Source organism: Dipodomys spectabilis, unplaced genomic scaffold, assembly GCF_019054845.1.
Source record: "Dipodomys spectabilis isolate Male_0828 unplaced genomic scaffold, ASM1905484v1 ptg000032l, whole genome shotgun sequence".
Taxonomy (NCBI): domain Eukaryota; kingdom Metazoa; phylum Chordata; class Mammalia; order Rodentia; family Heteromyidae; genus Dipodomys; species Dipodomys spectabilis.
In genome coordinates this window covers 15,153,462-15,170,879 of record NW_024870709.1, presented here as the reverse complement: position 1 = coordinate 15,170,879, position 17,418 = coordinate 15,153,462, and positions in this window count along the sequence as shown.

Here is a 17,418-nt window from a genome sequence, read left to right as displayed (position 1 = left end):
ATTTTATTCCCTTGTGGTCTGAGAGAATGCATAGCATAATTTCAACGTTTATGTATTTGGACAGATTTGCTTTGTGGCCTAAAATGTGGTCTATTTTGGAAAGTGTTCCATGTGCTGCTGAGAATTATATTCTATTGCTGATGGGTGAAATATTCTATAGATATCTGTTAAGTCTAATTGGTCTAGGCAGTTGTTTAGCTTTGCTGTTTCTCTGCTGAGGTATTGCCGAGTGGATCTATACAGGGGGGGAAATGGTGTGTTAAATCACTGACAATCAATGTCTTTGGATTTTTGTGTGATTTTAGAGAAAGAAGTGTTTCTTGAATAAATTTCAGTGCTCTGTTATTTGGTGAATAGATATTTAGAATTGTTATATCCTCCTGTAGGAGAGATCTTTTTATTTAGTATGCAGTGTCCTTCTTTATCTCTTCTCATTAATTTAGTTGGAAGTCTATTTTATCTGATATTAGAATTTCTATTCCAACCTCTTTGTGGGGGCCATTTGCTTGGTAGATTTTATTCCAGCTTTTCACTTTTGTTTTTGTAGGGATGGTGTGTCTCTTGAAGACAGCAGATAGACAGATCCTGTTTTTTGATCCAACTAAAGATTCTGTCATTTGATTGGACAGTTAAGTCCTTTGATATTGACAGGATCGAGAGGTGTTTGGTAATTCCTGTCATATTATCCACCTTCTTAGGGGCTGTGTCACCTTGGTTCTGCCTACATTTATCAGATTTTTTTTTTGTGGGCTGTTTCTCTGCCTTCATGTTCTAGTTGGTTCTCTATGTGTAAGACATCTTTAAGCCCTATGGTTGCACAAATTTTGGAAATTTACAATTAATAATGGGTATTTTCACTCTATCTCACCTTTTTGGGGAGTGAGTGTATATCCAATTACACACCAGAACACAATTCTATGACAATCACCTACCCAGAGCCCTGTAGTTGCACAGACTGGGAGTTTACAATCAATGATGGATATTTTCACTCTTATCTCACCTTTTTGGGAGTGAGATTAAATCCTATTACACACCAGAACACACATCTAAGACTAGCATTTACCCAGAGCACTGTAATAGCACAGACATTGAGTGTTCACAATCAAGAACGGGAGTTTTCACAGTATTTCACCTTTTGGGGGAGTGAGAGCGTATCAGTTACACACTAAATCCCAATGCTAAGACAAGCCCCCACGTAGAGGCCTGTGGTTACACAGGAATTTTAGGTTCACATTCAAAATAGGTATTTTCACTTTATTTTCTCCTCTTTTGTATTGAAAATATCTCTACTTCCCCACCAGAAAAACATTTTATGGTAAGCTTCAACCCAAAGCCCTGTAGTTTCACAGATTTTGGAGGTTCTTACTCAAAGATAGCTGTTTTCACTATATCTCTCCTTTTTTGGAGATGAAAGTATATCCAGTCCCTCACCAGAACACCATTTTAAGATAAGCACCAACTCAAAGCCCTGGGGTTGTATAGACTTTGGAGGTACACAATCCAAATATGTATTTCACACTATCTCTCTGTTGGATATGTAAGTAGGCCTAATACCACCACTAAGCACAATTTTAAGACAAAGTACACACCCAGTTGGTATCTTTGCACTGATTTTAGAGATTCCCAATTATAGATAGGTGCTCCCTTATTTATCTCTGCTTATCTTTGACAGGGGAGGGGTATTGTGCTTCAGAAGTAGGGATTCTAAGCATCTGTAATCAGTGAGTAGCTATGTTATGAGGTTTAGAAGTTTGGGTTGAAGGGATAACACTCTGAGTCACTTTGGCACTGTCTTATTGACCACCCATATAGTCTAGCTCAATGTTTCACACTTGGGGATCAACAGAGTAAAGAAATCAAAGAAGAAATGAAGGAATAGAAATAATTGTAAATGGGTTGTGGTGTAGTTAAAGGAAATATTAAGAAATACAATGAAATAGAGGAGGAGAAAAATCAGATTAGAGGGCTGCAGCAAAGAAAAGGAAAAGAGGGAGGAAATATATAACCTAACTTCTTTTTTTTTTTTTTGTCATTCGTAGGGCTTGAACTCTGGGCCTGGGTGCTGTCTCTCAGCTCTTCAGCTCAAGGAGAGCACTCTACCATTTGAGCCACAGTGCCACTTCCGGTTTTCTAGTGGTTTATTGGAGATAAGAGTCTCACGGACTTTTCCTGCCTGGGCTGGCTTTGAACCGCGATCCTCAGATCTCAGCCTCCTGAGTAGCTAGGATTATAGGTGTGAGCAACCGGCGCCAGGCATGATCTAACGTCTAAGTAAGAAAGAGAGAAGAAAAATTTAAACAAACAAAACAAATGAAAGAAAGAAAGAAAGGAAGGAAGGAAGGAGGGAGGGAGGGAGGGAAGGAAGGAAGGAAGGAAGAAAGGAGGGAGGGAGGGAGGGAAGGAAGGAAGGAAGAAAGGAGGGAGGGAGGGAGGGAGGGAAGGAAGGAAGGAAGGAAGGAAGGAAGGAAGGAAGGAAGGAAGGAAGGAAGGAAGGAAGGAAGGAAGGAAGGAAGGAAGGAAGGAAGGAAGGAAAGAAGGAAAAAAAACGAAAGATTGGGAAGGTGGCTCAGTGGTAGAGTGCTCCTTGCAAGCATGAGACCTGGGTTCCATTCCTCAGCACCACATAAGCAGAAAAAAAGCCAGAAGTGGCACTGTGTTTCAAGGGGGAAAAAAAATTAAGAACTTAAAAAGAATAAAGAAAAAAAATAAAAATATAATTGGGGAAAATGGAAAGAGAAAAAAGTATTTCTATTTGTTTGGGGGCTCTTATGTCTCCCCTGAAGTCCCTTGTTGGCATCTTTGATTCGCTTGTAGAGGTCGGTTTTCCCTGTTGCTTGGTTGGTTTCTCAAATCAGATTGTTTGGGTGCGCAGAAAATAGTTCTGCTTTACAGGCTTGGGGACATTGCAGGATGTGCTTTTTTTTTTTTTTTCCTTGTGCTGCGGGGAGGAGGTTGCTGGAGACTGCAGTTTGTTGCTGCTGGGACTAATCTTGGGCATGGTTGGGGTTTTGACCTATGTCTGGAGTCAGCGGTCTTTTCCCAAAGTGGAGAGCCCTTAGGCCTCTAACTTGGATCCTCTCTCGGCTTTGATAACCTGTCCAGTTTTTATTTATTTATTTTTAATGAATTTTAGTGAGGCTCCTGTAGCTGGCTGCGCTGCCAGTTCAGCTGCTGTATGGGTGGAATTCCTTTGTTGCCTGCAGGGGGCCTGGCCGCCTCTCTGGGCTCAGTAGGTAGTGTAGGTCGATCTATCCTAGCCCTGTGAGGACTTCCCTCCTCCTGAGCCCGGCAGCCTTCTGCTGGGCAGCCAGCTCTCACAGGTCCAAATCCTTGCCCTGGACAAAAATGGTGCCTCCTGCTGCTTTTGGGGCCCGAGTTATCTGCTAGCTATTATGGCGGAGTCTATGCCAGCGTCAAATATGGTACATTGAACTGTTCTGTTGGAAGGAGTAGGGATAGAGTTTCCTTTGGCTTTTCGACCCGTCTGATCTGCACCCAACAGTAGCCAGCACCATGTGGAATTCCACTCCTGATCGTCCAGTCCGCGCTGGAGGTGGGTGAAGAGTTATGCACCCTTGCTCTTTGGCCAGTCCCACAGCAGCTGCTGGCAGTTGTGGCAGCCGCTTGTGCTCAAATCTGTCTTCTGGTGAAAACTGCCTGCATTTTTCCTGTTAGGCAGAATCTCTGTACTAGTACGGCTCACTAGGTATGATTTTCCTGTAGTGAGTTTTTCCCTAAACTTCAAAAACTGGTTTCTTGGGGGAAGCTCACATAGAGCCCAGCTACATCTCTGCCATCCTCCTCCAATCTCCATGAAGAATTTTTGTCCATCTCGTTGTTGTATGTTTATTTCTTCAACTGGCCAATTCTCGTGGGTTTTTGCTTTATATATGGTTAAGATTTTATGTGGTTAATTCTCATGAATTTTTGCTTTTTATGTGGTTCATAGCTTGGTGATTGCATGTTTCAGCCTTAGTGTGGAAACAGTTTTGGAGAAGGAGTTGTGTTTGTTTCCATTAAACAAGATTAATACTAGTGTCCAAAATTACTTTTAAGTTATTTGCAAGACACCACACGGCATATATGGATTTTACCCAAGTATCAGTGGAGCCTTGTTTATGCACTTTGAAGGGTGATTTTAGTTTCACCTCAATCCAGCATCAATCTTATACTATTATTAGTTCACTCATAGACTAACATCTCCTATATGACCTCTACTTTGTTTGAGAAGTGATCAAAACAGACACTCACATTCTATTAGAATTACATACAAGCCAAACATTAGTTCAATTGATATCAATTATGCCAATATTTCCCATCTCATTATCTTTTCTCATTATTTTAACAGCTAACACCACCTTTCCCATTACTTTAGATTATTCTCAGAATTTTAATAAGGAGTTGGTAAACAACATGTGCCATCACATATTTGTTGAAATGTTGATCTATGCAGTAGATATTAATTCCCACATAATCCATTTCATGACTCAATTTGGGACTTCTTTCAAACCCCCACATAATGAACTCAACCAAAATAGCTATAATCTATGGGGATTTACCAAAATGAGTCACGAGACTTGTTTGTATTTGCACTGACATCTACACATTGAAGATATAGTAAAGACATAGCTAAATCAGAAATACCAACCCTTATCTACTGAAAACAGGAGAAATCTTTGGAATTACCTTTCCCCTACTTTACATGGCAGGCATGTTCAACATACTACCTCTGTTTTCTTAAAAGAAAGGACACTAACATGTTGAGTGTTTTGCCATAGGTAAGCCATTTTAAACTCCTTATCTGGGAGATTTATTTACAGTCTAGGCACACAGCATTTTCGCTAACAAGTACCAGAGTGAGTCTCAGAAATGGAAAGCATATGTTATTTAAAATGACACTGTTTAGACAACCAGTCTAGACTCTGCAAAAGTAGCTTACCAGTCAGAAAAATATTCAGTAGATGTCAAACAACATTTAATGACCAAATCTACAAACATGTTTTCTGAAGAGAGCAGCCACTAATGTACTATATTAATGTAGTGTAAAAGATCTTTAAATAGTCCAATTATTTGATAGCCCAATTGAACTAATAATATATTAATTTAAATTAGCTATATTTGGAACTTGAGTCATTATTCAAGTGGTAGAGCACCTGCCTAGAAAGTAAAAAGCCCTGACTACAAACCCCAGTGTCAACAACAACACACACACACACACACACACACACACACACACACACACACACAAGCACATTAACACACATACATACACATATATTTTAATTGAGTCTGAATCTAAAAATGAATTATGTTAAAATATACTATAAATGGTACTTTTGATATATTTTTAAAAAACTAAATTGTAAAAATTATTAATCTATTCCAAACACTTGTTATATTAATATCTGCAATGGAATAGTGAGAAATTCAACTTGTAGCTTCCAACTTCTAGATTTAATGTAGTTGTATGTTTTTTTTTTCCATTTCTTTTAATCAAGTTACTGCCCTAGATGACCCAGTGTTTTTTAAACTAAATAATATAAGTTATGTGGGGAAAAAATTGATTCATAGAGGTATCTGGAGAAAAAAACCAGCCTATCACCATGTCAGAATCCATTTTATAATAGTTCCAAACCCTGATAATCAAAAATGTAAGTATATGTTAATAATACTTCTTTATTCATTGGATGCTTTGTCTACACATGTTCGTTAAAGCAACAATTATCTTTTCAGAATTTTAACAGAACTCTGGAAGCTGCATGCCTGGGAGAGTAAAAGTTGGTCTCATATGACTTTGGAAAATCATGGTACCATAGACATACTGAAACAATGACACAAAGATGCTCAAGGACAGGACTGCTGATATTTAAAGAGTCCTCATAGAACTAAGTACAAATAGAGCTAATCACCCACTGAGTTACCTTTGTTATAATTATATCTGCTGTAAAAGAAAATTCCTTCTTAAACACAAAGAGAATCAAGTTCATCTGAGGTGACTCATTTTTACAGACAACCAGGAAGCTGTTCTGCTTTAGGCTTCCTCTCACACAAAATTTTGGCTGGGTGAAAATTCATGAAAGGCGAAAATAAGCACAGAATTTTAGAGTCAAATAAGATTTTGCCTTTGAATTGTGAAATTTTAATTGGCCAATCTCTAGCAGCTGCTTTGTAGAATGTGTTTTCCAAATGTTAATAGACCCCAAGTTAGCAATAAATGTGAACATTAAATAGAAATCTTTTGTTTTGCTTTGTTTTGTTTCATCAGGGCAGACAAAGAACTCTTTTTTAGGGTAGATTCTCATCACTTCCCAGACTAACAAATAATGCTATACATTGTGCTATAAGCTTTCCCCTGAACATTGGTCTTTAAAATCAGTTCACTCATGATTATCTCAGATATCCAGAGCCAGTTCTTAAAAATCATAGAATTTCATGGATACTATGGCATTACTGAATATGTGTATTTTTCTATGTATCTGTTTTATGTAAAGTTGATTTGCCATTAATTTTTTTTTTTTTTTGGGTCCGGTCGTGGGGCCTGAACTCTGGGCCTGGGCTCTGTCCCTCAGCTCTTCAGCTCAAGGCTAGCACTCTACCACTTGAGCTACAGCACCACTTCCGGCTTTTTTCTTTTTGCTTATGTGGTGCTGAGGAATCGAACTCAGGGCCTCATGCATGCAAGGCAAGCACTCTACCCACTGAGCCACTTTCCCAGCTAATTTTTATAATTTGTCATTTATATGTTTGTGTTATATGTACCTTGGATCAGAACACATTCAAAATCCTTCGCATCAAGAAAGCTACTATGTCTGTTTCTTTCTTAAATATAGTGATTATTCTCACAATTCAAACTCAAATATAATTAATTTTTTTCCTAAGATTTTCTGCCATATTGGCTAAACTGCGATTACAAAATATTATCTCACAATCACCAGGCTTTCTCGAACATTTTTATTTGTTACACTAAAAATACTCATTTATAAAACACAAAAAGTAAAATTATTTTCCTTCTTAGTATATGTTTGTTGAAAACTTTTAAAGAACATAGTATAAGGGACAATTGACATTTCTGAAAAGATCATGACATTATGAACTGAATGCAAGCATAATATAGAAATTAAACTGGGTTTCCTTTTTAAATTAGCATCCTAATTTCTGCCTGGAGTGGCATCATGACCACTTTCCTCACAACTCACAATCTTCAGTTGTGTTTAAAACAAATCCCATTTGCATCAATACCAGCGAGTCAATGGAAATGAAAACACAACTAAAATAAATATTTAGAGTGCTTCCAAAAGGAGAAAGTTTAGTACAAAAAGTATAATTAAATACATGACTAAGCAGACAGACACATTGAGGAGACTTCTCACAAGACAGAAAATATGATGCAAGAAAAACGAAAAGAGGAGAAAAGGAAGCAAATGCCCCCCATATATGATATTGCCATCTCTGACTAAATCATTTGAGCTAGAGAATCTCAGCTTTCTGGTATAGGGCGCAGTTGCTATAGAAACTTACAACTGGGAGCTAAATAAAGTAATTTCTATGCTAGTGTTGGTGTCTATAACTTCAGCACCTGATGCTAACCAAATTGTGCTCAATAAACAAATTTAAACTTTAAAAGCCTGCAATGAGATCACAATGCTTTCTATACAACTGATTAATCTCAATTGATCTTGGCTTAGAGCACAAGAACATAAGAAATCTCAGAAACAGAAAAAGACTACTTAAGGCCAATATGCCTGCATCCTTTGTTTTTCTTATCTGATTTCCTACTTTATCCCCCTACCTCTATTCTGCCTTAGTTTTAAAATAAAAAGTCAGCTAGCTCACTCTCCCACTCATCAATAATCCTGCTTTCACTGATCCCTTTTAGACAATTTATTCTATATTAAACCACTCCCTCTTGGCCTCCTCCTTTTCATTTATCCTACTCTAAACCCAAAGAACAAAGAGATCAGGCAGCCCAATAGATACTTATTCCTTAATCCTCCCAGCTGGGCCTGTTATTGCTGCACATTTGATTATAAGATTATTCACTATTTGGCAAGAAATCAAAAATCTGAAGCAGACCCATGATACTCATTTGTGTGAGAAAGCCAGATCCTTCCCCCAGTATGTCACAAAACTATATGGCAAGGCAATGTTCTTTTATTAACAGAAATGAGACAACAATCAGATGTGCATATGTACATTTCCATATCTCTACTGCATCAGGTTAAAAAGGAACAATTTTTGTATGTACTGTAAAAGCCCCTGTGCTCCAATGGAACCATTAGTTCTAAAGTTGATGCCATTGTGAGAATGTAAAGGTAAGAAAAACATGATCTTATCATAACTTAATATATATTATCTCATTACAGCACATACATTGCTACAATCACCAAACCCATATATTAACAAAATTGTTTCTTCATATAAGGATTAATTCAAGAGAGCATTTTCATCTGTTGAAAATGTGTGTTTATTTCTCATTTTACAAAGCTTCTGGTGCCAATCCCAAAGTATATTTTGGTGGCTTACTAAATCTGTGACCTATGATATCAAAGTCAGTATGAATCCATGTGAGGTATTTGATTCCAACATAAAGTATATGTTTCTTAATTATGAAAAAAGACCCATTGCAACAATGAGATGTACAAGTCGTTATGTTGAAAAAGAACTTTACAACTTTGGTGGGGGGGGGGGTAGCAGGGAGGATTGAGTGGGGGGGCAGGAGGAGGATGGGAAGGGATGGGAAGGGGAAACAAAGGAGGAGGCTACAATGCTTGATAAGAAACATACTCATTATCTTGCCCATGTAATTGTAACCCCTCTGTACAGTATTTTCACAATAAAAAAAGGAAAAAAGAAAAAAAGATCAAATGCAATGACTGATTTTCTAAGAATTTCTTATATAATTATTCATGGATCTATCAATCATCTTTATTACCTATGGAAGGAAGAATGAGGGAAGGAGAGATGGAAGGAGGAAGAGAAGGAGGGATACAAGGAAAAAGCAAGGGAAGAGGGCAAGAGAGAAAAGCTCTATAAAATAAGTTTATTGTTTTGTTTTAATTTTACTTTTAAATGAAAATGCAATTTTTAGGAGGCAGTATTTTCTTTCAATTATCAAGATGTTCTCAAACACCAGGGGAGATTTTGAAACACCAAAATAGGAACTGATAATATGAGCTCACCAGGCATTTATAAATCTCTCCCCCTGGGTTCTTCTGGTTTCTAACTGCTTCCTTGGCTTTAGCCCAAAGAGCTTTTAAAAGCAAAGAGGAAATGCTGTGGGGGTTAAATCTAAGGTTTGACCTGCTACTGCCACTCGGTGTTGGACCCAAATTCTCATTAAAAAAACAACATGGAATAGTGTTTAGCTGCAAAAAGGCACCCAAGAGAATTTCAGAAATATATTAGGTTAACTGTTGGCTACATAGAACTGCCTGTAAACCAAACCAAACCAAAACAACAACAACAACAAAATCCTGAGAGATATGAGCTATGTCAGAAACAGACTCAGCTAACGATTGGCATCTGGGATTTTTGAACAGTGTTTAAATCGACTAAGCAGCATTAGAGAGCAAGTGACTTCAGAAAAGGTGAAGGAAAGAAATTCTATTAGCAATGGAGGAAGAAATGGGATTTTTTTCCTTCATCTGTCTCTCTCATTCTCTTTCTTTAAGGTTTAGATCATTTTATTTCCTTTTCTCTTGTATACAAAATACCATTGCTCACATATCTGCATAAACCATGGGCTCTCTCCACACACAATATCTAATAAGCAAAAATTTATGAATATTTGATTTGTTTAGAATGAAAAAGAAGTCAATAAAGAAATTAATAAAGAAAGACGAATCTGACCCCAATTAAGTCTTATAGGGAAAAATGAGTTGGGAGAAATGAGTTCAAATAGACCTAAGGTTAGGTATCAGAATGCTTATATTTTAGCTCCAACTACTAAGTAGCAGCTGGCTGCATGGCCTTGGCCAGGTGGTCAGTGACCACTAGCTAGCAGAATTTGGCATTCAAGTCAGGCAGCTGCAAATCAGAGACAGCCCAGCAGCTTTGTAGGAACAGAGGTATTGGCCAGTTTCTGGATCCAGGCTCCTAGCCAATCACAATAGGAAAGAGCTGAGGACACCTGCCTATACCCATTATAGGAAGCAAAGAGCTAGTTGACAATATTCAAAACCAAGCAGGAAAAATTTTAATCTGTGGTGGCCACAAATCCTCCCAGGTTAAAATTGGAAATAGGGGTCATCTCTTAAGTGTGGCATGATTTGGAGAAAAGATCAGTGTGTGAGATTAAATGCTAATCTGGAAAAACTCTATTATTTAAAATTTTACCAGTGATGACACAATTAAATCATGGGCCCTACAGCAAATATCTAACACAGAGACTAAACAATAAATATGATGATTCTCAGTCCAATATTCTTCTACAAGTATTTCAAGACAACTTGATTTTATCACCATAGCTTCACTTAATATCAACAATCACAGCTCATCCATAGATGTCCCAAAGCTATTAAAATAATATATAATCTTCTCTGCCTTTAAAATATTTTCCAGAGTGCTATTTAAAAAAAAAACTCGAAAAAAATTGCATCATAACACTCTGCCAGGAACAATGTAAAAAGAATTATACATATTTTATTCCTAACCTCTGTATGATTTTCTAAAGTTAGAAATTAAAATTATGCTTATCCTGCTATGATATGTTTGGGGATTTCTGTCTTACAATTTTATTAGACCCTAATTTATCTCCAATGTTCAGTCTTTATCATGACAATTTAGTTATGAAAGGCTAAGGGACTATAGTAAGTTATACAGTATTTCTTGGCTGATCATTTAGTTCTTCATTTGATTGCTAATGCTTCAAGGACACTATTTAATACATCATATCTATAAGAAAATGGAGCTAAGTGGAAACAAAATAAAGGAACATAAGAGGGAAAGATTAAAAATAAAATCTAAGTTTCTTCTGAGCACTTTAATGTAATATACTGTTTCTTATATGCAACTTTCTGTCTCTCTTCTTTAGAGTCTTAACAAATATTCTCATTTATTTGCAGAAAAATACATGTAATTTTAGACGTTAATCATGCCCAATGTAGCATCATAGTGTTAAATTTAGAGTATTACAAATTGATTACTATGTCTGTTTGCTTGTCCTTTTTCAACATCATTCATAAAACGCAATATGTATAACGAATGTGACCAGCATAAAGCAATAATAAAATTTCACTGTGTGAAGCCGGACTTCATCAAGTGTCTTACCTGTCCTTTTCTAAATCTCTTTCCCCACACCAAGGGATTACTTACTTATCCTCTTTAGAATTTTACCAAAAATGGTGTTTCCCTAAATGATATATAGCCTTACCATAATGTTTTGTTGAATTATGTTTGTAGCTACCTGTATTGATGCTTTCTTCATGTTAATACTGCATAGCATTATTAAATATATGAATACCATCATCTATCAGTGCTCATATTTCAGTACTCTTTGAACATTTTCTCTATTGCCTACATGTAGCTCCTTCTACAAAAATTTAGGTCTCTTTATCACTCAATACAGAATAACAATAGTTGCATCATGGGGTTGTTCTTTATTAGATAAATATTTAACTTATTGAGCTCTAAGATAGATATGGTTATTTTTTATAGTAAGAGTATTTATGTAAGTCTGCAGCACAAATATGACTTGTAAAAGTTGCAACTCAGTTCAATCTGCATAAAGAAATAAGAAATAACTTTAATTCTTCATGGATAGGTTACTTTATGGAGATTTTTATGTGAGCCATAGGTGCAGACATGGCAGAATTAATATTCAAAGCTGTTGTTGAGCTTCCAAAAATTGAAGTAATGTGTGGTTTAATTATTATTACTTGTCAAAAGGACAAAGGGACTTTCAGGTGAAATAGTATGATACCATATGCTGCACAGTTCAAACAAAAGCTACTGCTTCTCATTTTCCAGAATTTGTAGCATTATTTTCTCGATATGTTCCATCTGGTTCACATGGTACAAGGCAAAGAAAAAGTACATTTTTGCCTAAGTTTACAATTATGAAAAAGTGTAGCAGTGTCCATGAATTATCTTGAACCCAAGCTCTGGCTATTAGAACCTGTTACTATTGAACGCTTGATAAAATAATGTGTAAATTATTGGTAAATTGATATAACACACCCTAAAACATTTTACTGCATGAAACACCTTAAAAGAGGATAGATAGATAAATAGATACATACATACATACATAGTGTGTATATGTGTATGTATATATATATATATATATGCGCACACATATAAACTACACTTCATTCAATTTTCTGAGATAGAATTACTTCTGGATTCATAATTTCACTCTGTTTCTCCCATTACTCACTACTCTCAAGACTTTTCCCTAAAACAATATCAAAATTATTATAAATTTGTATATATTACCAGACTAATCAACCTTGGACAAAGAAGAAAGAAGATCTTCTCCAGGAGAAATGACTATAATTTGCATTTCTGTTACTAAAATAAGATTCCCCCCACCCCTTTTTTAAAACTGCCTCACATTTTGGTAACATTCAATCATTCATGACAGCAGGTGTGAAAGTGAGACCTCATTAAAAGTGTCTGAAGAAAGAGAGACAGACAAACCAAGGCAGAAAGAGAAAAGAAAATTGCAGGTGGGAGCATGCATATATACTCTTTTACATTTTCCTGAGTTTTCAAGTCAATTCCTTTGCAATTCACTTTGGTTATTTCCTTTGGTTATTTCTCTTTTCCAAAGAGATGGGGGTGAGTGCTTGAAAATAGCATGCAACAACAACAATTTCTATTCAATACAGCTACCATGTGCTTTATATGCATGGAAACTAAATGGCAAGTGTACATTGACATTTGACATGCATAATACTGTGAAGCTAAAGCTTTGAGAGAAACTTTCTTGAGATATGCAAAACATTATCCTTCATCAGGATAGTGTAGAAGGAAAAAGAAAACTGGGAGAATAAATCATTTTACCTACAAATATTGCAGCTAGTACCAAATTTCAGTATTATAGATGTGGGGGTTGGAAAGAGGTCACTGTTTGCTTTAATGACAACGCTGTAGATAGTTATAGTGATAGAAGTGTAAAGAAATTTTGGAACATAGGAGCCAATTAGCCTTATGGCTGGCTTGACCTAGGTAAAGGAATCAGATTTTCTGAAGCAGCACGGAGAATGCCAAATCAAGACACATAGACACTGCATCTAAGCCATTTCTCAGCACTAATTGCAGATTCTATTACACAGTGTTGTGTCATAAGTTAATAATGACTGCTGCAATGCTGCGAGGAAACGAAGCACCAGTGAAGTAGACCAGAACTGGCAAAGGCGTCCCCTTACTTAAAACTAATAGGCCTAATGTAAAAGCCTCTAATCAACTCTAGTGGGAGGGAATTTTGCCAAGTCAGAGGCAGATAATGAAAACACAAGTGAGAGTCAGGCTGACATTGACATTGTTCAGTCTCATCAAGTGGCTGATGAGGATGAGGATGTTACATTGTTCCCTCAGGATAGAAATGAGCCAAATAATGACGACATGTGGGAGGGAAACAAGTGAAAGGAATCAGAAGCATGACAATTAGGTCGCAGTGTCTGATGAGAGGAACCGAGGAAATGAACCACCTGACATGACTAAGTCAATGGACACGCAAAATGTGTTAGGTACAAATGGTGTGAAATAGATGCCTAATGGTCATAGTATGAGACCTGGGGGAATTTTCTATAATGGTATGTAAGATAAGCACTTCAATGGCAAGTTATGAGCTGAGGAAGAAGGAAAATAAAACAAGTCGAAGACTTGCCTTAAGATACAGCCTTCCTCAATATTAGCTCACCAGATAATATGGATAGCTTATAAAGAGTTATATGATAAGAATAATTGAAATTAAATGCCAGGATAGCTCAGTTTTATTTAAAAAAAAACACTGGACATGAGACATGGAGAGACTGTGATTCACAACTTTAAGCCCTGACTACCGTTGTTATCTCCAGATCTCAGAGGACATACCTTGTTAAACAGAAGGGCAAGAGACAGAGGTTATTGCCTGATTCTCCGACGATATGCAATGCGGATGATTATATGAATGGTGGAGCAAGAAAGAAAATGGAACAAATAGCTTATTCATAAGTCAGGAGCTATGTTTAAGACTAAGTTACCAAGAGCATGAGACTCCTGGAAAAAGTAAAGGCTTTATTTTCCCTCCAAATACTATTTTTCCTTGTCCAGAGACTTCTTTCCACCAAGCAGAACACACACACACACACACACACACAGGCACACACACACATCTCTCTCAAGAATAAATTGCCTCCATTATTACAGAACTGAAATATAATAGTTAATAATTATAAGAGATGAAAATCAGTATTACCATTATGGAAAGTACTAATATGGGCCAACAATAACATCTCTGGATATAAATATCCACAAGAAAGGATGTCTGCCCCAAAGACATATCTGAGTTTTCATAGTTACTGAAATATTATCCATAATGATCAAGCTCTAGAATTAATTCAATGAAACAATAAAGTGTGTGCATATAAATACATATATTTTGCTCTTAAATATCAAAGAAGGAAATCCTGTCATTAGTGACAAAAGTCATTGATAAATCTGGACAATATTATGCTAATCGGGAAAAAAGGCACAGGAAAATGAATAAAATGTGATCTCATACATAGAATTACTCACTAGAGGCTACAGAGGAAAGAGGGTAATGAGGAGGTGTTGGTAAAAGATACAAATTCTGGTTAGGAAAATTAATTTCAAGAGAATGATTGCATAACATATTGATTCTAGTTGATAATAATGCAGTAAATACTTGCAAATCTCCCAGGGAATTGATTTCAATTGTTGTCTCCATCAAAAATTGATCAGTAGGAAAGATGATATAAAAGCTTGATTTAGTCATTCTGTAAAACATGCATATTTAAAAACATGTTGTGTTCTCTACATTTGTGCAATTGTTTTCTGTTGGATAAAAATAAATAAATTGTAAATAAATATATAAACTGCTTCTACAAACTAACCTTGAACTTGAGGACTAGAGTATATTATATGGGTTTATTAGAAACAATAATTTTATTTTGTAGTTTTATGGAATGTTATATCTTATGACCACTTAATATATTTATATAGCTAAAAGACATCAAAATATTAAAAGCCTTTCTTAGTCTGTTTACCGATAAAAAACATAGTAAGATTGGCTATTTGTCTCATTAAGGGCAGAATTTCTTTAATTCAAAAGTTTCATCATTTCCAAGAGCCTCAATTACTTCTCTTAGCACACCTCTTACCAGAAGTGTTAATGAGAAGCAAAATGGACTGTTAATGGACTGAGAAATATTCAAATGTAGAGGGAAGAGAGGAAATAAAAACAATGTGAATAGTCTAGAACTGCATAATTGGACTCTGAATAATTAAGTCAATTCTACCAAATATTCCCCTTAGGAATCTCTATTTTAATGCAATATGCTGATAAAAAACCTAATTAATAAAGATTCTTCAATAATAAAGACTAAGACACAAAGACATACAAGTACTATATGGATCTATACTAAATAAAAAGAACAAAATTATTTCAGAAATACTAAAGAACAAATAGAACAGAAAGAAGACAAGATAGCCTTCATTCCAAATTGTACATGTCAACATGTCAGAAGTTAGAACAGGAGTGCATACGTAACAATGATAAGGAAAAAAGTCCTAGAATCACTTGCCTTTGTGTTGGATGTCTTAGGAATTATTTTCACCCTTTGCTTTTCAGATGTTCATAAAAGAAAGCATTAACCCTTATTTCAATTAGTCATTATCCCAAAATGTTCCAAAACAAGCCAACAGGAAACTCAAAGGATTGCAACAAAATAGATTATTCTTATGAATGTGTAGATTAGCTGAGTGATGGGTAAGTACGCACAGGCTTGGCTGGTGGCTCTACTTTACTCCTGTTGATGCTAGTAGGCTCATCAGCTCCATACTGAAATTCATGGAGCCAAATGGAATGATTCTCTGACACATGTCCTCCATCCTGTTTTTATTATCTGGCCATCTGAACCATATTTATTTGTGAAAATTCAGAGATGTCAAAAAAAGCAAGTACAATGTACAAGGATATTTTTCCAGCTTTATTAAAGTATAATTGACTGAGTATTGGGATTGTATGTTTTTCAAGCAGAGATATGCTATACGTATGTTTTGTTATGTTAAATATTGTGATAATACTGTCCTTATCAAATAAATTAATGCACCTTTCACTTCACATAACTATCTTTTACTATAATGTGGCAAGATAGTAGGTCTACTCTTCTTTAGAGTTGTAAGTATACTACACAATACTGTTAACAATAGTCAATGTGGTATAGTCACCTTTACTCATCTTTATAATATGAAGCCTCATAAATTTTGACCAATATCCCTCCATTTCCTCTACCTTCAAAAATTAGATAACCATCATTCTACTTACTATATCAATGATTTTTACTTTTCTGTGTGCCAGTAGTGGGACTTGAACCAAAGGCCCAGTTCTCCTACTCTGCTTTTGAATCACAACTGGAACACTACCACTGGAATCTCACCTCCACTTTGGGTTTTTGATAGTTAATTGGAGATTAGAGTCTTTCTGATTTTGTCTGCCTGGGCTGGCTTCAAACTGTAATTCTCAGTTTTCAGCACCCTTAGTAGCTAAAAGTACAAGACTGAGCCATGGGCACACTAATAAATTTCATTTTTTTTTGGATTCCAACAGTAGGTAAGATTATGCATCATCTATGTTTCTTTCCTCATTTATCCCACTTAGTACAATGTCCCCCAAGTTCATCTACATGTGTTTGGTAAGATTTACTACTAAGGGTCTTATTATTTTTTCTTTCTTTTTTATTATTAATATGTTTTTAATTGTGAAAATACAGAATTTTTGATGCTATTCTAAATGCGATTTTTTTCTGATGTCCATTGCTGATGTATAAAAAAAATCATTGATGTTTATACTTCAATTTTTTATCTTGTCATTTTATTGATTTTATTGATTCTAGCAATTTTTGGTGGGGTCATTGAGATTTTCTACTTATAAAAGTATGTCACCTACATATAAAGATAAATCTATATCTTCCTTTCAAATTTGTATGCTTTATATTTCTTTTCTTGACCAAATGCTTTGGCTTCAGATTCAGTAACTTATTGAATGGAAATAACAAGAGTTGTTGCTGTAGTTTGGGTTTGGGCTATCATAGCGTTGGAGATGTTGGAAGTCTGATCTCTAAAGTTGTAAAAATGTGTATAGAGAATGGGACATTTAAGCAGTGGGTCTAGTGGGAAGTGATTTGGGTCACTTTGTAGAGAGACTGGTACTGGCCATTTGGAATGGGCTATATCTGGCTAGAGTAGATTATT